At 35.8% G+C, this 23,376-nt stretch overlaps 1 protein-coding gene across 2 annotated transcripts in view; it reads left to right on the top strand.

Moving 5' to 3' along the window:
* The first annotated feature begins 955 nt into the window (after positions 1–955).
* Positions 956–23,376, top strand: part of LOC136037184 (uncharacterized) — a 78,876-nt gene continuing 56,455 nt past the window's right edge. Inside the window, exon 1 of one of the 2 annotated variants that reach the window (XM_065719740.1) lies at positions 956–1,104. The gene's annotated coding sequence lies outside the window, so the exon portion shown is untranslated. Of the gene's footprint in view, positions 1,105–15,861; positions 16,006–23,376 lie in introns of those variants that run through there. The other variant, XM_065719739.1, reaches the window with a different exon arrangement.

A 23,376-nucleotide genomic window follows, 5' to 3' on the forward strand; every position in this document is an offset into this window, starting at 1 on the left:
CTAAGATATTCATATGAGTTTGATTCTCATGTATAAATGTTTTAACAGAAGGGCAGAAACGTAGGAAAATGATCTTAGATTGCGCACCACACTTTTTTTCAATTACAAGCAATCAAGGCATTTGGCTGTACAGGCTCAGTATATCGGAAGCTACAAGTTCAAATTCTAAAATGGAAAAGTCAGCCTTTCTCAGAAGCTACTAACAATGATGCAGAACACTTGGAATCTAAATTCAGAAGTATATTCCAGGATGAACTAGGGACAATATAAGTTAAATTTTGACAGGAGACAAATTATTTACGAACAGCGTCCATCGACACAATTGCAACATAATTAATAAGCACTGTTTCTTAGAAATAGAAATTTAACCACAAGAAAGCCTATTTTCTGTTTTTTTTTTACTTTTCTGATTTAATTTTCTTTTCTTACAATAATACTAAAGCAGTGCCATCAGCTTTTTGCTGGATTTAGAAGTTCTCATTGGATATTATGGTGTTTTGACAGAATGGAGACACAAGGAAGAGGTTTAGTATAGGAAATATGAAACGTGGTGCTTAATGCAGTTGAAGATTTAGTTTACTTATGATGTAAGTTTATTTCAAATGGTAGTTGGAAAATTGATAAGTAGCTTGTTAAGGTTTTTGGTCATATGATTAGTTTTAAGAAGTTGTGTTCTTAAAGTAGACCTAACAGACCTTAAGCATTAGAAAAGGATATTCCAAACTAAGCTACTTCCTGTTATATCTTATTCAGTGGCAAGCTCAACCGTGTAGTATTAAAAGGAGTTTTAGGTTTGTTAACTTTATCAGCAGGAAGGTTAGTGTGGATAGTAAAAAATTGCAAAAGGATTATGGGAAAGGCTAGCGAGAAATACATATGAAGAATTGCAATAGATGGCAGGAAAAGCTCTTAGCCTAACCAGATGGGTTTGATACTGAAAGATGTGTCTTTTGTCAGTATTAGAATGAGGTAAAAGAGTTAGGTTTGGCAGTGGATCTAATAGCCGAAAATTTAAAGGATTGACTCATGAAAATGGAAATTCATGATGGGCTAAAACAGAAGTCATCCTAGACGTTTCTGAGGCTATATGGTCTGTCTAACAAGGTCTGGGACGAAGAAGTTTATTTTAAAACAAGGATGAGTGATGAGTGGGTGTACGATGGGTAACTGTTTGGGCATTGGTTAGAGGAGGAAACTATAGAAAATGGTCCTTATCAATGCCCTTTGTGTGAAGAGAAAGAAGAATTAATGCATTTTATTGGTACTGGGTGAGGAGTTAGTGGATTTGAGGAGGGAGGTGTTTTCAATGCATTTTGGAAGGATTGATTGGCTTGAGAAACTGTTAAAAGGTGGAAATTCTGGCAATTTTAAATGTCGGGTATATAGGCTATTTACCTTCATGGTTTCACGAGAAAGCACTGACAAAAATGTCATGACAATGTTTAGGATATTTCCCGTAGAAGAAGATGATGAATAAACAAGACAAAAGACAAAATCACCCATTAGCAAAGCACGAGTTGCTTATAGATTGGTCTAAAATTAGACTCTAAATGGTTCTAATATTTTCAGAAAAAATGAAAAAATGTGACCAAGAATTAGTTTGTTTGTATGTAAGACCCTCTCCCCTGGGAAAATGCATAAATTTGTAAAACTGGTATCCATGAATCTGACTTGAAAACTGGTATCCATCAAATGAACTAACGTCATTTTTATACAATCGTAATAACTGGGTTAATGCCTCTCACTCAATCGGACTATTTGTCTATCTTCTACAGTTTTCCATGGCTTGATGCCCACAGCTACTTGATTTTAATTCAAAATCAACGTAGTGGATTACAAAGATCCATGATCTTTCTAATCAGCGGCTTTGATATCATGACATACTTTCAAATCGTGTGAAGATTAGGTGTCAATGAGGCAATACATTTTTATACCTAAATACTGTTTTAGTCATTCAGGTCATTTTAAGAGTCAAGCACCACTTGAAGGAACTTACACCGGATAAATTTGTGGTCAGCCGGTTTAAAATGACTATAAAAGTCCATTTAAGTTGCGTGAAATGGAGGTGTCGATGGCAACTGATTAATATAAACATTCAAGTTTGTTCACTTGATGGTTCGTAAATATATGAAAAGCGGTTATTATCAAGGAGGGGTGGTGGGCCATTATGTAGGTGGATAGGAATACCAGATGCCTCAAAGATTGATTTTTTGATTGATTGAAAGTCCAAAGTATCTAACTGTCCATAAGCATTCAGACAAATATAAAAAGGGGTCTGTAATGAAGGGCGAAGGTAGGGATTAATCTCTAAGCTCCCTTAATTTAAACTTGACTGGAATAAGAGTGCTGCGGGGAAATAACTCCCTTCTTATTGCCGAAAAATGTTTTGTTTCGTAATATAAAAGCTTTCATTCTTATTCTTACAGGCCCAAAATGCTGAGAGGTTGGGGATGGGAATAATTCATGAGCACAGTAAGGTAGCCTACAAAGAGGGGGAGGCAGATGACACAAGGGATTTCATTTTTATCAACTTATTGGGTCTTATTTTTATTGGTCTATGATGTACTGTTCGTGTCAACGAAGTTTAAATAAGGAACAACTCATTCTAATAGTGACTAAAACTCGTAAAAAGAACTTTAATAATAATATATGCACCAAAAGAATTGGTTTTTATGATGATTCCAAATCTATAAAATTCAGTGGGTTCAAAGATACCTAATAAAAGTTATGAGCCTGAGAAACTGTTTCCAATTTAAAAAAAGGAAATAACCCAAACAGCATGAATGATACTGATGAAAATAACGCCATTGAATTCAGCATAAAAGAATATTTATCGCAGAGGTTTCAAACCCTCTATAGGTTTCAAGAGGTTTACATTTTGTAGTTTTTTGACAAGCATGGTCTTTTGTAGTGACAAAACCACAATTTTAGCCCAAAGGGTGCTAAAATACCATTGAATGAAAAATAGCCAATCGATCAAAATTTATGAACTTCGTAATTTTAGAGACAGTAATGTCTCGAGTCCCACGCAGGCACAGTTAGTGTAGAAACTGATCTCTAATCATCTTGATTCGTGGGAATATTTTTGGCCTCCGCTTTTAATATGGTGCTGGGGATGATAACACCTCTTCCATAGGGACAATCTTTTTCTATATAGGATAAACACTTAAAGTCACATGCTTATTGGCATTGGGTGGATCATCGCGAGTGTCCCCAGAAAATTTCTTGGGGGGAAAGGGTAACAATTGCTACGAGGAGCTTTGTTTTCATCAAGTTTTAAAGGTAAAATATTTCTCATTTTCTGTTTACATGCAATGTTTAATGTCTGTTTGTTCCCCGTAGCATCGTCTTTCTACTGGTTTCCACAGAGAACATCTTGATAAAACAGTTTAGTTGGAAAAATCTACCTTTAAAACCGTGAAAACGGTGACCTATTATGCAATTTGCGATTTTCAGACCCCCACCGTCTTATTAAGTATTTGAAGAGTACTTTTTTTCAAGGATGAATGTCTTTGAATTAAAATTTAATTCTGCAAGGAGTGTCAAGCATTGGTTTACAAATATTAAACATAAATGTAAAAATGGGAGTTAAAGAAGAGAAGAGTAGCCTTCCTTCACACTTAAGAGAGTCTTGGGTAGAACATTTCGCAGTAACAAACTGTGAGTAAAGGACCATTGCCAGTTGAAACCAGAAGAGCTTTTGTTACACTATAGGAGTAGTATCCCCTCCACGGTTTTGACGAGACCCATAGCCACTGCTCTTTTCTTCCTTTAATGAATTAAGATGACGAAGAAGTTTAACAGCGGCCTCCTCAGGGCAAGACGCAGGTGCATGTTACGTAATAGGGAATGTTTTATTCAAGATGCAGGTGTTAATTACGTAGTAGGGAGTGTTTTTTCTGTGGTTGTTATGTTTATAAAACTTGTTAGGGCTAGGGAAAAGCCTTCAGGGCCCCGCTAAATCAGCACATATTTGGTTGTTGCGTAATAGTTTTTTTTTTTACTTTTAGTTGTTACGTAATAGGGTTCGTTTTCTTTTGAAAATGATTTCTTCGGTTGTTATGTAGTAGGACTTGTTAAAGGGCCAGGGAAAAGCCTTCAGGGGCCCCTCTCAAGTATGGACATGCTCTAAATTGATCGTGGTTCAATATTTTCATGCTTCACACACACACATAGCCCTTTGCTGTCTGCAAACAAAGAGTTTTCCACCATTTTTAGGACCAGAACTGTTCTAAACTCTAGAAGCCTATTGATTTTTCTAGGAACACAGGTTTGTTATTCATGACAAATAAAGGGTGTCCAGCAATTTACCAGGAAACAGGAGCGTCAAGTGATCTGCTATGGATTCCTATTCTTCTGACGGAGAACGAGTAAATTCCTCTGTTTCCGGGAGTATAAAAACATGGTCTTGGGCGAACTTCCCCGTCAGTTTTACATGAGATTTTGGAAGTTTTTAGAACTCGACTTAAAAAATAGATATGTCTCAAAGATACCAACAGGTAAGGCTTTTTCTATATATCCCCTCCCCCCTCGGGTGTGTCAGACTCCACTATCTTTGGCGAAGGATTATAGTTCCTGATCTATTTAATTTACTGTGTGACGTCACCAATACATAACCGGTCGTATAACCTTCTCTGGACTTTAATTAAGCGACAATTTAAAGAACTTTTAATACGGATAAATGTTCTGTGGTCTATTGTCCTAATTCATAATACTTATTTATATCTTGAATGTTTAGTTAATCCATTTAATTCGGATTCAATTGTGGTATGCCAAGTCGTTTTTCTTTTATTGTCAGAGATAGACTGTGCTGAAGGGAGCGATATCGAACATCAAGTGCCGTAGTACGCGCTGGATTTTTAAATCCTTAAATTGCTGGGGATAGGTGATTCGAGTATACGCATTTCCCACAGATTCTATTTGCTGCAAGATCTTCGTTACGAGATCATAGTTTAAAGTAATTTGGTTACGCAATGATGGATTCTATTTATGTGTGCCCTGTGCTGAACTTTTTACAGCGACAAATAGTGAAGGACAAAGACAAAGTGATAAAAATAACTGCAAAGTTTTTTGGGAAAGAGGCGATCAAACAGGCGATTGAAGTGTGCAAAACTGCTTTGGACCTTGACGTCCTTGATAAACGCAGAGGTACGCATCCTGTTGCTACTTTTTTGAGGGATTGTTTTGATTTGATCAGTAGCCGTGTAGAGCGTGGTATCCAATTGCCGCTTTTTGTGATTGTAGTCCCATCTGACGTACCTTCCATTCCTAACGACCCAAGTACGATCGTAGCTTCACGCCTTAATGACTGCGTAAAAATGAGGAACTTTCTGGTGGAAAACCAGGACACTAGAGCCCAAACTCCAAACTCAGTAGCCTGGCGTTCAGCACCAACTAGGCAGCCCGAGACTACCCCTCTAGTATTGATGAATATTCCTGAAGGATTAAACGTAAAGAATCCTACGAAACAACGCGAATTTATTCAAAAGCTCGGGTGTGCGGACGAAATAAAACACATTACAGCTTGCAGGGATAGGGTTGTCGTGCATATGTCAGATGAAAAGTCCACTGTAGCAGCAGTCGCAGTGATACCTAGTTCACTGAAAATTCGCGCTAAAGTCATTAAGTCAGAACATTTTGGCATTGTTAAAATGGATACTTAATTCGATGTTTCTCAAATCCCAGCCCTTGTTGAAAGTGTTATAAGTGCTACACGTTTTGGAAACTCTCTAGTGGTTGAGCTAAAATTCATATCAAAAGAAGCTTTGGACCTGGCATTTGATTACGGTGTCAAATTAGAGTACTGTTTGTTTCGAGTTACCATGCCCATTGAAAAGCCTAAACAGTTCCATAACTGCCAAGGTTTTGGTCACTTAGAACGTGACTGTACCGGCCCAATCAAGTTCAGCAAGTGTGCTGGAAATCATACTATCCGTGATCAGGTGTGCTTGGCGCAAACCATCAAGTGCGCTAACTGTGGGGGGAACCACCGGAGTAATAGCCTAACATGCACTGAACTTAAAAGGCATATTTCAGTCCAGGAGCCAGCGAGAAGAAATGTGACATTTGTTCGTGATCAGTGAGCCCTAATTGATGAGTAGCATAGTGTCTGTATTTTACCAGAATATCAATGGTGCCCGTGAAAAATTAAGGTCTCTTGAGCACTTGCTTTATACTTATGATATTGTGTGCTTTACTGAACATCTTCTAAATGCTGATAATGTATCAATTCTGGAGGTATCCACAGAACACAAGTTTTTTGTGATTCTTGCTAAGGCGACATCAGGTCGTCCGTCTGGTGGTCTCGGTAATAGCAGTTCGTAAAAAGTTCAATAGTAGTTATTTTGAATCCTCTGATTTTTACGTGTCAGTTGATCTAGGCTACCTTGTTTTAGTTTGTGTCTATATGTCCACAAATTACCGAAATGAGGCTTCCGGTCGTAAATATGCATCAGCATGCGCATCTTTGTCTAAGACACTTCACAAAATTACGGCAGCTAATAAGCCACTCCAAATTTGCGGTGACTTTAGCACAGATCTTAAAGATGATTCTGCCCCTTTCTTGTGAATGTTACTGCCATCTCTCCCAAGTGGTGTTTCGGTAATCACAAAGTCAAAACCTTTTTCTTATGTGCATAATTCTGGATCTACTTTTGACTTAGATTTCGTTTTAACAAATCTTCCTGAATTCTAGTGATATTTTAATATGTGACCATCTGAGTTTGAAGTTTCATATAGATCTACTTTTCAATTGAATAATCGAACGCCTAAGTGGTTTGTGAGAAGCCAATGGGATCGTATAAATATTCTGGTTTACCAACGTAGTCTTGATTTTATGCTTTCTAAAATTAAAATGCCGTTCCACCTATTATCAACAAATAGAAAAGGTAATAATTTTGATTTAGATTTTTACCTAGTAGAAATCGTACATTCGCTGAAAGTTTCTTCTGCTTCCGCAATACCTTGTACAAACATTCGTGCTGGGACCCGAAAGAAAGGATGGAGTCAAGATGAGCAGTTGCAAAAAGCTAAACACCGCCATAAGCTTTGGTTCAGAATTTGGATTGACTGTGATGGCCCAAGGACCGGATATATATTTCGTATTGTTAAGTTTACTAAGGTTGAATATAGGAAGGCTATCCGCCAATGGAAGCAGAGGCAAGTTTCTAGCATATCAAATGATATCCGTAATAATCCCCAACAACTTTGGAAATATGTATCTAAATTTATTTCTTCGCCTTCTTCACGGCCTAATCTAATTAATAAATTGTCATGGGAAAAAATTTTCTTCGTTACTTTCTGATGATCCCCCACCATTGGATACTAGGTTTTGAGAAATCCTAGAAAAACATCTTTCAAAACCTGACCACACTCGTAATCTGGTTACAATCACTCCATCACGAATTGAGGCTCTGATCAGGTTTCTGAAGAGTAGAAAAGCACCAGGGTTTGATGGTCTTCAGCCCGAATATTTGATTCATGGAACCCCTAAACTATTTGAACATATTGCAATATTGTTTCAGGCATTGGTTGCTCAACAATATGTACCGGATGCATTGTGTGAAGGTATAGTAACGTGTGTCCCTAAGAAAAATAAAGATCCAAAATCTTGTGATTCATATAGACCAATTACAGTATGCTCAGTTTTAGGAAAACTATTTGAAAAGATATTATATAGAGATATTAGTCACAAGTGTGACCACGGGGACCAACAGTTTGGGTTTCGTGAAGGTCTTGATGTCCAAACTGCCCACGCAGCTTTTCTTGCGATTTTTGAACGTCAAAAGCATTCGAAAAGGAATCTTTACGTTTGTACTATTGACATAACTTAAGCCTTTGATAAGATTCTACATTCCCAAGGGATTTTATCTCTACTAAGAAGTGGTGTGGACCCTTTTATTTGTGCATGTCTGTGGACATGGTATCAAAAAACTTCAATTCGAGTGCGAGTAGGAGGCTATGTGAGTGACCGTATTAATGTTAGTCGTGGAGTAAAACAAGGTTCAGTGCTAAGCCCTGTGATTTTTAATAATGCTATTCGTTCGGCTACTCGCCATTTACCGCCATATCTAATTGAGCCATATGTAGATGCAAGTCATTTGTCATATGCGGATGATATTCTTCTTCTGTCTGATGACCTCCAAGGATTACAGAAGGCTGTAGATAGTGTTTGCACTACCTTGAACGGAATCTGACTTTGAGTTGCCACTTCTAAAATAGAATTTCTTGTTTTCGGTTCGGGTTCACAACAATCCACAAATGCGGCTACTCAAGTTGGCCCTATTACTGTATTTACATCTTCTTCACTCAAGTATCTTGGTCTACCATTTGAGAGCTCTATCAAAGCTACTAGAACACTTATTATAAATTCGCTGATGGAGAAACTGAGAAAATCCTATGGGTTGCTTGCTAGGGTAAAAGGCCAATTTGATAAACGAACACTGGGTCGGATATATAATTCATTTTTTGCACCGCATGTGTTTTTCCTAATACCAGAGTGGCGATTATTTTCTCAAAGTGAGCGTAAACAGATCTGTTCAGCATTTTTCCGGTTTTGCAAATATTTTCTATGTATACCCATTTGGATACGAAACAGATACATTTCTAGGCGCTATGGAGTGTTTGGAATATGTGAAAAAATGGATATCCTTGCCTCCAAATTCCGAGAGCGTTGCGACAGAATTGTTGATTTTCCTCTTGCGTGCTTTCTGAACTGAATATATATCAATAGTGTTCGACCTATAGTTCATGTTGATTTCTTTTGTGTTGTTACGTGAGTGGTTTTTTGCTTTTCTTTTTTCTTTTTTCTCATTAGCTCCTCTATGATGCATTTTTTGTACAGAGGGGGTCAATAAATTATTATTGTTATTAGTATGATTTTCCACTAAGTAAAGCCTATTCTAGCAGGGGTGCGATTAACAGTTGTCAAATATTTGGGTTAAAGCGAACAGTCGGGGTTGCGGTAATTGAGTGAAAGGGTGCATTCTTGCCATCTGGTAAATTAAACCCTATTAGAGCTTAACCAGGGCAAGCAGATAACGAATATAGATGCTTTTATTTTCTGATTAAATGGCAAGTTATTTTTCTACGTTAAATCCTTGATTTTTTTTTCTTCGAGGGATGACCTAAATTCTGACTAGTTCCAATTTAACCGGGCAACATCTATTCAATGAGGATGTCGAACAAGTTATTACACGCTAGTGAATTGCTAAAAAGAGGAGGGGTGGCGCTTTTATGACAGTTGCATTCTATTGTGAAACAAATCGAGTTTTAGAACGAAGTGGTTACCTCTTGAGTGCCCTATCTATTATACATATTTCTCATAAAAAGATGTTTCTTATAAAAGGAGTACTCCAAATCCCCCTAAAATTTTTTGTTTAGCTAGTTTTAGCTATCTTGGAAAGGGTTTGGGTCAGGAAAATGAAATTTCCAGAGACGGGTCTTAAAATTTCTTCTAGGAGGCTATTTTGAACCATGTACCAGGGCTATTTGACCTCTGTTTAAGTATATAACTGCAAATCAATGTGCTCGGTCAAACGAAACTCTGTATTCCAAATTGATTGCTGGATTATGGTCTGGATTTGGAATTTTCGCCCTGGAATTTTTTATCCTTGCTAAAATTCTCAGCCAGCGGAATAATGGTAATTTTTAAAATTTTTGTTTTTTACCTTTCATAATTTTAATATTTATCCTCGTTGACCGTCAAACTATGGTTTCTAGCATCGATAGAGAAGGGGTGGTGTGCAATAGGGGAGAGTTAAATTCAAGTCACGACATGTTGAAAATAAGATTTTTTTTTTCACGAGAAAACCAAATTTAATTCTAACCCCCTGCAAACCCATGATAAGGAGATTCTAGTGTTTCCGGTCTTCACCACCCAAGTGGACACCGATAATACCAGCCTACAAGTAAGTAAAATTATTGATATTTTTGTAAAGGTTATTTTTTTCAGCATCAGAAAGTAACTAGGATGTTGAGAGCCTTGTTGGCTACCTCTGAGAGGGGGGTTTAATTGAATTGCCCTATCCTAAAAACAAGCTATTTTTTCAGGCTAATAAAACCATTTCACAATGAAAATAAGGTGTTATTACATTCTGTATTCTAATGTTGAAAACTTGGTGAAAGGGGGCCATGACTCTGAGATGAAGATTTGAAGAGCCACTGTGCCCTTAGATAATTTTCTTTTTCAACCTAGTATAAATTCTTTTTACAGCTTGAAATCACAATTGCCACAAGAAATAAGAATTGTCACTCTTTTTTCTGGCTGTGCCAGTAATGCCTGCATGGATTGATGATTATCTGGAAGATTTCTCCAGGGAAGAAAAAGTAGCAATGGACACAATCTCCCCCTCCGTATGTATTTTTAAGGTTCTTTAGAAAGTTATAATAGCTGAGATGTAAAGAGGGGGCACTCTATCCACGTTTTTTGTGGTAATTTCTGCCTCTTAAATTATTATTCGTAGTGAGGGTCTACAGATCCGAAGGGTCACTCTGGGGATCCATATATGAAATAAATTATGTTCAGTACACCTTTGGGTGGTAGCGAGCTGTCTATGGACCCGAACGGTCACTTTGGGGGTCCACATATGTTATACTTAGCTGGCTCTTAAATTTTTAACTGGGAGTGTTATTAAAGAATAAATTAAACCCTAAACGAACAGAAATTAAAGAAACAATTGTGACAAAAAATATATAACAGGAACTAATGTAAAAAAAATATTTTTTTAAAAAAAGCAAAAATATTTTGCTTTTGAGGCATAAATGAAACCCATAACAAACATAAAATTAATTAAGCAATCATTGCAAGCAAACCAACAATAGTTACTAGTATAAGTGAGTAAGTACAACTTAAAACGAGTGAAACTTAAATTGAATATGAAAATACCGCACAAAACGAACAAAAATCTCTACAAAGAAGAGTTTGGGTCTTGCATCGTTCTTTCAGTGTAAAAGTCTAAAGCCTACTGCGTCATTGGAACTTCACTGAAAACGAAATATATTATAAATATTTTCTTTTGTACTTATTACAACATTGAAAATAAACATAGAAATTACAGTAAAACTAAATTTTGAACTTATGAGCTTTCAACCATTAATATCATCATACATCAAATATTTAGTTTAATTTTATTAGTTCTTTACAAGACTGTTCAAGACAAACATATCTTCACTACAAACAAGAGTTTGAATACTGCCCCCCTCCCTAAATGTAAATGTTTAAAGCCTACTACGCCAATGGTGCTTTACTGAAAACGAAATATATTACAAATATTTAATTTCCCGTTATTGCAGCATTGAAAACGAAAAAAAACTACAGTGAAATAAAATATTGAACTGATGATTTTTCAACAATTAACCCTTTAACTCCGGATGTCCTTTTAAAAGGAGGGAGGATCCAACGGTAACAATGAAGGTGTATGAACTAGTTTCTGACAAGCTGTCCATTTGAAAGGACATCCGTCCGTAAGGGTCAACAACTTGACGGCTATTGTATGAAAGAACATCGAAGGAAAATAATAAGTGTGTTTCATATATTTGAATATGTTTTAGCGAATATATATCCAAAGTATATTTCAAGATGGGTGAAAAGTTTGAGAAGGCATTGAAGAAGTCACGAAACTTGCGCGCTTGGCGAAATTTTGAACCAGAACAAGCCCTAGAAATGTTTATGGAACTTCAAGATGGAGATGTTTCCCAGATGTCGTATCTTTCAGATTTCGGGGAGGACGAGAGTGATAGCCAGTATTCATTGCTGAACCCCAAACTAACCGACTTCTACGAGTCAACGCAGCAGGAACCGATGTGAGACAGCCTCCCTCCCGATATTTTTCTTGAGTCCCATGATCTTGAAGAACCTGGGCCCTCTACTAGCGCTTAGCCCTCTACTAGCTCTGACAGGGCAACTGAAGATCAGCAACCGTCAGCCAAAAAGGTAAACCGACGAAATAGGGGCGAATACAAGTGGTTTTACAAGGACTTCGAATCTTATATTGAAAATCAGCCGGTTATATATGCATATGACGAAGGACAACAAATTCATCGATGTCACAAAACAAGAGATTTACTCTTACCTTTCAATAACTCTCTACATGGGAATAATGAGATTGCCTAGCTACAAACTCGAACCCGCGTCCTCTCAGACAAAGGATCCTGAATCCAGCACACCAATCCACTCGGCCAGGATGGGCTGGCCGAGTGGACTTAATAGTAAAAAATTAAGTACTTACTTTAATCCAACGATTCTTCTTTGCATAAAAGATAAAATAAATAAAAACAATAAATCACAGTGTTGAGCTTGAGACTGTCAGCGATTGAGATCTTTAGGATAAAGATTGTTGGGTTAGAAAAAAAGGATCCACCAACTATTGAGCTTTCTCAAGACAGAGACGTTGTCTGTACTCTACACATAAGTCTCGATCTGAATTAAGGTAATGACCGTGTGATAGTATTCTTACACCGTTCGCGCAAACACAGACTTTATCTGATGTAGCCAACATGGCATTTTTTTACACTTCTTTTTTCTATGGAAAAGGACCATTTTTGAAGGCTACGATCATGAACGATTTGAAATTTGGATATGTAATGATTCAAGCGCAATCTTTTCGACCGGTTACAATGTCAGAACGCAAACGCTTGCACATCTTACCAAAGGTAGAATTTAAAATAATTTCTGGTGGTTTTGAGTTTGAGTTATTGTTGATTTTCATTTCTTTTGATCTTAAGATAAACGTGGCCTTTATTTCTGTTCTGAAAACTTCTTTTGGAAAGTATTTCTTTTTAAATTAATTTCTGTTTGTTTTTCCAAAAAACAGTTTTGTTTGTTGATTGCCAATGTTTCAAATTTCTCAAAATTCTTTATTTGAAAGTTTTTTTTTATTCTGAAATAAATCAACAGTTTCGGTAAGAACTAAGGTAAATGTTTAGTTTCGTCACAAGCTGTCTAAACTGGAAACTATACTGCGAAGCAGAAGCAGCGTAGTTTCCAGTTTAGAGCACTTAGAAAAGCTAATTCTAGAAATGCATCCATTTTTTAGCTTTCTAAAATCACCCTTCGACAAACTAAAAATGCGTAAAGTGGGCAGGGTTTTGAAGCCGAGTTAAATGTTGGGGTTGTACAATATGAATGAAATTATATTTCAAATATTATTTCCAGTCATCACTGGTAATTTCTGTATAGTAGGATGTCGGAAGATAATCAAAAAAATTACGCATCCATTAATGCTACTTATTCACCTTCACTTTCGAGTTTAAACGAGCCAGTGAACCGATGAATTAGAGCGATTAGTTAAATATTACGTTTATGTTCCGTTTATTTGAAGAAATGACTTCCGACGGAATGTAGATTATACAGTTTTTCAGTTCAAGATTCAATTTGTTTGAAAAGATTCTTTGGCTTTGGGAAGGCCTTGGTGAAGTAAATTTGGTTGAATACTGAGGTAATATTACCTATAGAGCGAAGCGAATTAGCCCATGAGCCCCGCGGGCAACGAGGTGAGATCTGTATTCTATATTTATTGAATAATTATTCGGCTTGAAGCCTGGAAGAGTAAACAAAAAGTGGGTCATAAACATCAATTAGCAAGTCAACCGATCAGAATACAGACCTCGACCCGCTGCCCGTGGGGCTCGTGGACTAATTCACTTCACTCTATAGGTAGTGTCAGGTAATCGAACGTTTGTTTTCTTCAAATAGATGGCAAGTTTAAACTCGAAAGTGAAAGCGAAAGTGTCCTCCCATATCTTTTGACTCTTGAAAAGTGAACTAGATCTTTCAATTTCTAATCAAATGAGCCCTCTCTGAAATTTAAATGACATTCCTTCCATAAAAACCCTATATAACCCTATGGAATAACTTGCAACCCCTGGGGAGTTGCGTTGACACCGGAGTTTTGTTATATGATCTTTGAATTATTTTAACGAAATGGGCATCTCAAAATTATTATCGGATGCATTTGTGATAGGAACGTGGGGGAGGGGGCTGGTTACCTCCCGTTCACTTTTGACTCTTGAAAAGAGCACTCAAACTTCAAATATCCAATCGAATGAGCCTCCTCCGATGTTTATCGACCCCTTCCAACCGAAGCGTCTCTGGGAAAAAATAAAACATTGGAGACGTATGGCGGTTACTATAGGCAACGCTATAGTGTTGCCTCTGAAAAGTGAACTAGAACTTTCAATTTCCAATCAAATTATTTCTCTCTAAGGCTTATACGAGCATCTCTTCCATAAGAACCATGTATACCTCCAGGGGATAACTTACAGCCCCTGCCCTCGGGTCTTGGGGTGTTGTGTCGACGCTGAAGTTTTGTTATTTGATGTTTGATCTATTCTCAAGAAAATGGCTACCAAAATTTTATGGGAAGAGTTTGAAGAAAATGGGCGTGGTGGGGGGGGGGAGTTAGTTGCCCTTGAATCTCTTTTGACTCTTAAAAGACGAACTAGAACTTTCAATTTCCAATCAAATGAGCCCTCTCTGAGGTTTGTACGAGCATCCCTTCCATAAGAACCATATATGCCCCCAGGGAATAGCTTACAATGCTTCTCCCGGGCCCATGGGGGGGGGGGCATTATCGATACCGGAGTTTTCGTTATCTGACCTTTGAACTATTTTCAACAAAGTGTCGTCCTCAAAATTTTCATCTAATGCACTTGAGACCGTAGGGGGGGGGGAGGCTAGCTGCCCCCAATCTCTCTTAACATTGAAAAGATAAACTTGAACTTTTAATTTCCATTCAAACGAACCCAATCTGAAGCTTATACAAGCATCCCTTCCATAAGGACGATATTTGCCCCCGGGGCATAACTTACAGCACTTTCCCCCAGGCCCTGGGGGGGAGGTGTCGACTCTGGAGTTTTTGTTCTATGATCTTCAAACTATTTTTAACAAAACAGCTATCTCAAATTTTCATCGGATGTATTTGAGGGAAAAAAGCGTAGAGGGAAGGGGGGGAGCAATTGCCCTCCAATCACTTTTTACTCTGAAAAAGAGAACTAGAGCTTTTAATTTCCAAGCAAACGAGCCCTCTCTGAAGTTTATATGAGCATCCCTTCAACAAGAACCATATTTGCCCCAGGACATAACTTACAATGGAACGCCTGGGTTGTGTCGACCCTGTAGTTTTGTTATATGTCCTTCGAACTGTTTTTATCAAAATGGCTCCCTCAGAACTTTTATCGGATGTATTTGGGGAGAAAGGGCGCGTGAATGTTAGGTGCCCTCCGATCCATTTTGATTCTTAATTCGGCACTAGAACTCTCAATTTTCAATCGAATGAGCTCCTTTTAAGTTTATGCGACGAAACCTTCCATATGAAGTGCCTCTGGGGAAAAAATAATAACAAAACATTGGAGCCGTATGGCCTTTGCTATAGGCAATGCTATAGTGTTACCTCTGTATTGTCTTTAATGGGTACTTTAAACATAATATACTATTAAAAGGAAATCGTTTTATCCTTTTAAGAGTTTCCAATAGAACTGACTCGAATCAACCCTTATTCAAAGTTTGTTACTTCGAACTTCTGTAACAAATTATTTTATTTTATAAAATATTCTGTCACTGTGGAGCTGTCCTTATGACCCTTTGGAATTATAATGTTCTGGCCTGCTCAGTGCATATTTCTAAATCATGCATTGGAGAGAAATCTGTTGAGTTTTAGGTGCTGAATTGCAAGAGATTTGAATAGACCTGGAGAACATTAAAATTTAAAATAAAAATAAATGCACTAGTTCCCTTCTTTATTCCTTTCTTTTTGAGTTCATTTACCCAACATAATGACATAGGCATACGTTTGCCAAAAATAATGTCAGTTTGCATTTATGCAAATATTTAACTTAAAGTTTCTCTTAACGCTCTTTTCGGAAACGAAGAAACATAAAAGGAACTCTGAACCGGTTTTGATCTTGGCAAAATATCCAACGTTAAAACATATATTCAACTAATGGACAGTTTTGGAATAATGTTGCGTATAAACATAAGAGAGGCGACATTTGACTATAAGCTATTTGGTGAGTCTTTGTCGCAATATTTATATAATTAAAATGATTAGTACTTAGAAGTCTTAGTACTTAGAATCAGTATAGCTTCAGGCACCACGCCTCCTGAAAAACTTTTGATTGTCCCTATTTGAAGAACCTCATCTCAGTTCCTCGGAACCTTGTCAAAATGATCAGGGTTTCCATGGTCTGAAGAAAACTAAAATGTAAGTAAAGAACCAACCTTGTAAGAAAACTGAAACTCTAAACCGAAATTAAAAAACAAAATACGCGTTGATAGAATTATCTTTTTAATCATTCAAAATACACAAAATTCATTTAACTTAGAAGTTAGCATAGTTTGCGACTAAGAAATTTTCATTTCTAGAAAAAGGCAGGAAAAACCAAAAAAAAAGGAGATGCGATGAGATGAAGACTACGACGGAAGACAAAAAAAAAAAAAAATAAAAAAAATCAGGAAACGAAAAAAACAAAATAAAAACGAGGATAATTCAATGAGCCTAGTTAAATATAGGACTATACCATCAAATTCAATACGAGAGAAAGAGAATAAAGGAATGGTATTTTCAAGCCGTTAACAAAATCTTGTTTTCTCCATGATATGTAAAAGGATTTTAAATACTTTAATATACGGATATAGAAGAAAAAACAACGCTGTGTCGTAATTGCTGACTCATACGATAACTAAAAGATCTGAAGCCGAACTGGTCAGCCATAACAGAAAAGAAAGAAATGAATATGAAGACGACAAACGGCTCTATATCCAATAAATGAAAAGGAAGAGAAACAATAAAATCAAATGAATATTTCGCCCGTATACAGCAAGGAGTGTTCAGCTTAGAAAAAAAAGCTAGAAACTAAGACTAAAAAATTTAATGGTATGATTGATTTAAATCAAGTTGTAATATTAATTTGAATAAAGTCCGTTTAATTTTCTCCCCAAGAATTGGTATTTAAGGTAATGAACATATCAACTGGAAATAGTAGGGCTCAAAAGTTGAGAACTTTCGTTTTTATTACATTTTTCATCCTTAATCTACCTATTCTTTATCATTTTATTTACAAATTTTAAAGGATACTAATTGCAAAATAAAATATCACTCATCATAATAAAATATCTTTAAATAATAGCTGTTATTTAAATTAATAGTAAACCTTTATTTTGGAAGAAATTTCTCGGAACTTCTACAAAGAACTGGAAACACGGGCGAGTCTCTCTTTTTCTGTTTTATTTCTCCAATACTGATAGGGTACTAGAATATCGTTGAAAGCTATTTAATGGCATTTAAAATCTAATACTCACATTTACACGCTTTTTATAATTTCCTAATGACAACACCATAATAAGAAGCCTTATGGAACCAAAATCCAATTTAATGTTTTTTGTGGAGTGTTAAGGCGTGAAACTATGAAAGATCGACCACTGAAATCTCCATGATCAAAATTCTTAAACTGGTGTTTAATATCCCTCTCCTGTATACTCCCCTACCCAGTCACCTTTGCAAGAGGAAAGCAAAAACAGTTTTTAAAAAACTACCAAGCAAAAAAAATAATCTTCCCAATACAAAGCTGATTCGTTAATGATAGAACTTATTTATTTTCATTTCAATAAAAATAATTAATTACGAAACAAATTCCTGGAAATTAAAAAAACTGCTTGATACCCAAGCGTGTCTTCTTTTTCTTTATCTTTTCCCCCAGCACTAGCCGGTCACTGATAAATTACAAGGGCACTAAACTGAATAGCCTTCTGAGGTTCAAGTATCCCCCCATAAAGGTGTGTATTAACTGGTGACTGGTTTCACGCTACATAGCAAGCTTCACCCGAAATTTCAAAATAAAAAGACGAATGATTCAATATTCAAACCTGCTTGCAAGTATAATAATCACTACCTTAACAACATTCTTATAGAATTTTTTTTCAGTAGCAGTAGTAGAACTTGTGAAGATTGGATTTCTTCCAAATTGGTCTCATTTTTCTTTAAATTCTCTCTGATTTTTGTATATTTCTAGACTAGAGACTACATCCTACTGAAATAGTCAGACCAGAGTAAAAGCTATATCTAATCTTAGAGCTGAGGTCCTAACTAAACATCCCTCTCTCCTCCCTATTCAAAGATAAACATTTTTTTATAATGTCTGACCAAGTACGGGAAAAAAAAAATCAAAACCTGGTCATTTAAATGAAAGCTGGATTGAAAATAAAAACTATAAAAATATTTTTCAGTCAAAACAGAGGATTTGGTTCAAGATTATCGTTCATATAGAAATAATTTGAATTCTATTATAAGGTTTGCTTACCGTTAATACTTTAAAGATAAGTTTGGCCAATATAAATGTGACATGAGAAGGACCTGGGCCTTATTAATCAAAAGATTTGGCCAAATCAATATTCAAGTATTAGTGTTGATTGCCTTGAAGTTAACGAGGAAAAGATTTCAGACCGTAAAATAATTATGAATACTTTTGGTGATTATTTTAGTATTGCAGGATCTAAGCTGGCATCTAGCCTAAAGTCAATTCCAGAGCCCTCTGATCTTGATGATTTTGTCCCTTCTAGGAAATAATTTTCGTTTAAAAAATTACTCATCGGGATGAGAAGAAAACTATTTTGAAACTTAAATCTAGTTCTACTACAGATAATTTTGGATTTTCTTCTCGAATTGTCAAACAAGTAGCATTCAATATTTCTTTTCTCCTTGCACATATTTTCAATTTGTCTTTAGTTAATGGAATTGACCCTAAAAAAGATAAAATGTTATTCCTTTATATAAGATTGGGAGTCCCACTAACCTTTCAAATTAAAGAAGTATATCTCTCCTTTCTGCTTTTAGCAAAAATCTTGAAAATATTGCACATAGGCAACTTAATAATTTTCTTTTGGGTAATAAAGTCTCGCTTGCATCTCAATATGGATGTATTGAAGGTAGGTCAACTGAGTTGACAGTACATGATCTCTTACTTGAAATAAATGATGATCATGACTGTGGTCAGAGTGCCTTGGCAATTTTTCTTGATGTTGATACTGTTGATCATCGTTTGCTTCTTCTGAAATTAAAGCAATATGGATTCGCATCAAGTTCTCTTAACATTTTTAAAATCGTAACTGACTGATAGGAAGCTAGAATGTCTTGAGCGTGGAAGTGCTATTCGTTCTAATCGTTTTCCTGGATCATGTGTCGTTCGTCAAGGCTCTGTATTCCGACAGAAATTATTCCTTGTTTTTATAAATTGCTCTTGAAGCTTACACTTCCTAATGCAAATCTTCTTTTTAGGTCCTTACTGCAACAATTCTTATGTCAAATATTTAAATACACCAATGTATAAAATCTAGATACGTATTTGTGCAGAGTTACTCTCACACACCTACACAAAAACAAAGGTTAGAGTGTGAGCGGACACTTGCAGTGAGACAATAATTTAATAACAATGACTGTAATGTCAACATTGATGCTCTTCTCAGTGTTGCCACATTGGCTTATTTTCCTCTAGACTGACTTAGAATATTGAAGGTGACTGACGGGAAAATTTAGATTTGACCCGACAGCTTAAAGCTTGGCTAATTTTATTGTAATCTGGCTTATTTTTTGGCATTTTCTTCGATTACCTATATATCATTTGAATCCAAAAATTTTCACGCCATGTAACGAAGCTGTGATCTTTGAGCACGAAAAGCTGGAGAGAACGAACTAAAGGCCTTCGTTTGTCAATTCTTCGAATAGGTCCAAGGTTATGTTCTCAAAGATTGCGCTGTGCGCTATAAAGTTTGTTTTTCAAGGCTCTGGCTTGTTTTTGGTTCGCCTTCTGTTACCACTAGCTCTTATAGTGTAGTCAACTGTCAGTGTTTCACCGTAACGATATATATATATATATATATATATATATATATATATATATATATATATATATATATATATATATATATATATATATATATATATATATATATATATATATATATGTATATTATATATATATATATATATATGTATATATATATATATATATATATATATATATATATATATATATATATATATATATATCATGAAAAGAGAAATCACCAATGCTACAGCACAAAAAAAAAAAAAAAAAAAAAAAAAAAAAAAAAAAAAAAAAAAAAAAAAAAAGAGACAGAAGGAGAAAAGGAAGACTGTTTTCCTAAATTAGTGATTAATATAGACCAGCACTTGAATGAGGCCTTAACCCTACTCATCCATACAATCACATAGGTCAAACAGCATAGCCACACACAATCAACCATAAAGAATAATCCATGGACAGGCATTCATGTCGTCAATAAGTATAAGTCGTCATTTACCAAACAATAGAAAAAATAATATAGACAAATAATTCAGAGGCAACACCCAACCTAAGGGCTCATCAGGAGAATACACTGGCCTATATAGGGTTTCGCCACTCTAAATTCTCTACCCAGCACAGTGTTGTGGCTACCACAGAATATCCATGGCATCCCCGCGTCAGGTATCATATATATATATATATATATATATATATATATATATATATATATATATATATATATATATATATATATATATATATATATATATATATATATATATTAAAATATGTTTTTTTATTTGATTTTAGGATGAAAATAATTTTTGGCCATGGATGGCTGAACTTATGGCTGAACTTAAATAAGAACGGAGATGACCCAGATGGTAACATAATAAAGTTTCCTCGGGCAAAACAAAAGTCTTATAAAACAGGAATCTAATGTGCGAAATAGAAAAAAAATAATGGGTCTTTTCTTGAATTAGGCTTTATGTTTTAAAATTGTCAGGGTCATGAACAACGCCTTCGTTTAAACTGCTCTAAATTATTGGCTGCGGAAAGTATGAAACTATTAAAATTAAAAAGAAATCTTAAATCGAAGCATGTTTCGTATGTCAATAAACCAGAAATAAATATTTTGAAAGACTGTGTAAATCTTAAAATAAAACAGAAATTGTAATGAAAAAACTAATTGTAATGAAAAAACTAATTGTAATGAAAAAACTAATGACAAATGTTTACTAGCAGCATATCAGTTGTTATTCAGTCGTTGTACAGTAAAGATCTTTATATTCTTTTAAAAAGATTAATCTTTGAGCCAGTTTGTTGGTAAAGGATTTTTATTCTTTTTAACTAGACACTGAACTCTTTCAGTAGTTATGAAAAAGTGAGAACACTTTTACGTCTCATTAAGTATTAAATAAACAAAAACAAGTTTTTTTTAACTGAAAGTAAGGAGCGACATTAAAACTTAAAACGAATAGAAATTACTCCGTATATGAAAGGGCCTGTTCCCTCCTCAACGCCCCGCTCTTATGGTGGAGTAGCAATTTTTGTATCTGAGAATTTTTTGTCAAAACAAAAAGTCCAACGGCTGAAAAGTGTTTCTTGTAATTCGATACGGTTAAGATTTGAAGCCGATGGATGGTTTATTATTGTTACGGAGTTTATATCCCTTCAGAGTCGAGCTCGTACAACGAGGATACGTGGTGTATATTTGAGGAAGAAAAATAGTAAATTTTCGATTCAATTGCCTTCTGACTCGATTTGTCTTAAGGCTATGTTGGGGTCACTCCAGAAGTTTTGATGTCACCTCATGCCATTACGGATGAAACTGCTTAGGAAGTTTGGGATGATTTAGTAATCCATCTCCCTCCGAGGGCAAGTAACGACCAAAGTAGACGAAAGAATAATTGGGATTTTCACCGTAAAATTTTGGATTTTTAGGGTAAGGAAAATTTGGTTGTTTTGAATGGAAGAGTTGGAGAGGATAGAGGTGTGGGAAATTTCACTAGTTTTTCTGGGGCTTCTCCAAGTGTGATTGATTGTATGTTGGTGGATGTTCCTCTTTGGCGTCTATGTGTGGATTTCGAGGTGATGGCAGCGGTAAGTTCGGATCACTTGCCTGTTAAGGCTACTTTTGAGTGGGTTAGTTCTAAGAAACTAGTGGTTAATAGTGATAGGAATAAATAACGCAAGGAAAATGAGGATTTAGGGATTAGAAGGGTACTGAAAGTAACAGGAGAGAAAGAGAAATTTTTCAGAATATGATGCGGAGTGAAGAAGTTCAGCAGGAATTAGAGAAATGTTGGGTTTTACTAGGTGATGCAAAAATAGAGGAGTCGTTAGCCTTAGTTAATGCTATTGTATATGAGGTAAGTTCAAAGTTAAATTGCAGAGTTAAAAATGATATTAAGGATGGATATTTTTACGTTGATTGTGAAAGGAAACGCCAGGAGGTTTTAGAGGCACTTCGGAAAGCGAGGGATAGCATAAGTAGTAGGGAAAATACTAGATTTTATATGGATTATTAATTGATTCAGAATAAGTATAAGAAAATGTTGAAGATAAGAAAAAAGAGCATGAAATTATAACACGAGAGCAGCTGAAAAAAGATTATAGAGAAGGGGATATTAGGACCTTTTGGCGTATGGTTAAAAATTCTATAGGAGGAATAGAGGCTTATGATGGTATTCCAGCAGTAAATTCTTTGCCTAAATATTTAGAGGAGAAAGAAAATGAAGTGATTAGGGAACAAGAAGGAACTAGTTTGAGTGTAGATCTGGCATCTGCAGTAGGTGATGTAGTTGATAAGCCAATGAAAGAATGTGATTACGATTTGGTTGCTCCCATCCAGGTAAGTGAAGTTTGACAGCCAATGAAAGCAATGAGAGGCGGCTCTGCTCCAGGTATAGATGGAATACCAACCGCACTTTGGAAGTGGGGACGGGTGCGGCTGCTGCTTGTTATAGCAGGGACGATTTCCGGTATACTGAACAGTGCAGAATGGCCCTTGTCTTGGGCTACGTCTATTCTAGTTCCGTTATTTAAAAAGGGGGATAGATTAGACCATGGGAATTATAGAGATATAAGCCTAAGTAATGTGCTTAGTAAGGTTTCTGCTTAGATATTATGTTGTAGGATAGACCAAAATAAAACTTTATCAGATTGGCTGGCAGGGTTCAGAAAAGGCAATAGTCCTGCAGATCAGATTATTATTTTGTTAGGGATGATTAGGAAACAAGTTTGGAGAAAAAAGGGCTGACTATTTGTTGCATTTTTGGATTTAAAAGGGGCTTTTGATGGAGTGAATAGAAGTTTAATGACAGAGTCGTTGTTAGTGCTAGGGATACCAAGCGTATTGGTTAAGATTATAGCATCTATGTATAATATAGTTAAGATTGTAGTACGGGTAGGCAAGGATTTCTCTAGGGTTATTAGGAGTAGACTTAGTGTTAAGCAGGGATGTACAATTTCCCCAAGGCTATTTTCATTGTATATTAATGATTTTGAAGAACATTCGATAGGCCGAAGCACCTCAACAATTATGCTTTCAAATGCAAGCATTATGGCATTGGTTTT

This window comes from Artemia franciscana, chromosome 16 (genome assembly GCF_032884065.1).
Source record: "Artemia franciscana chromosome 16, ASM3288406v1, whole genome shotgun sequence".
NCBI classification, from domain to species: domain Eukaryota; kingdom Metazoa; phylum Arthropoda; class Branchiopoda; order Anostraca; family Artemiidae; genus Artemia; species Artemia franciscana.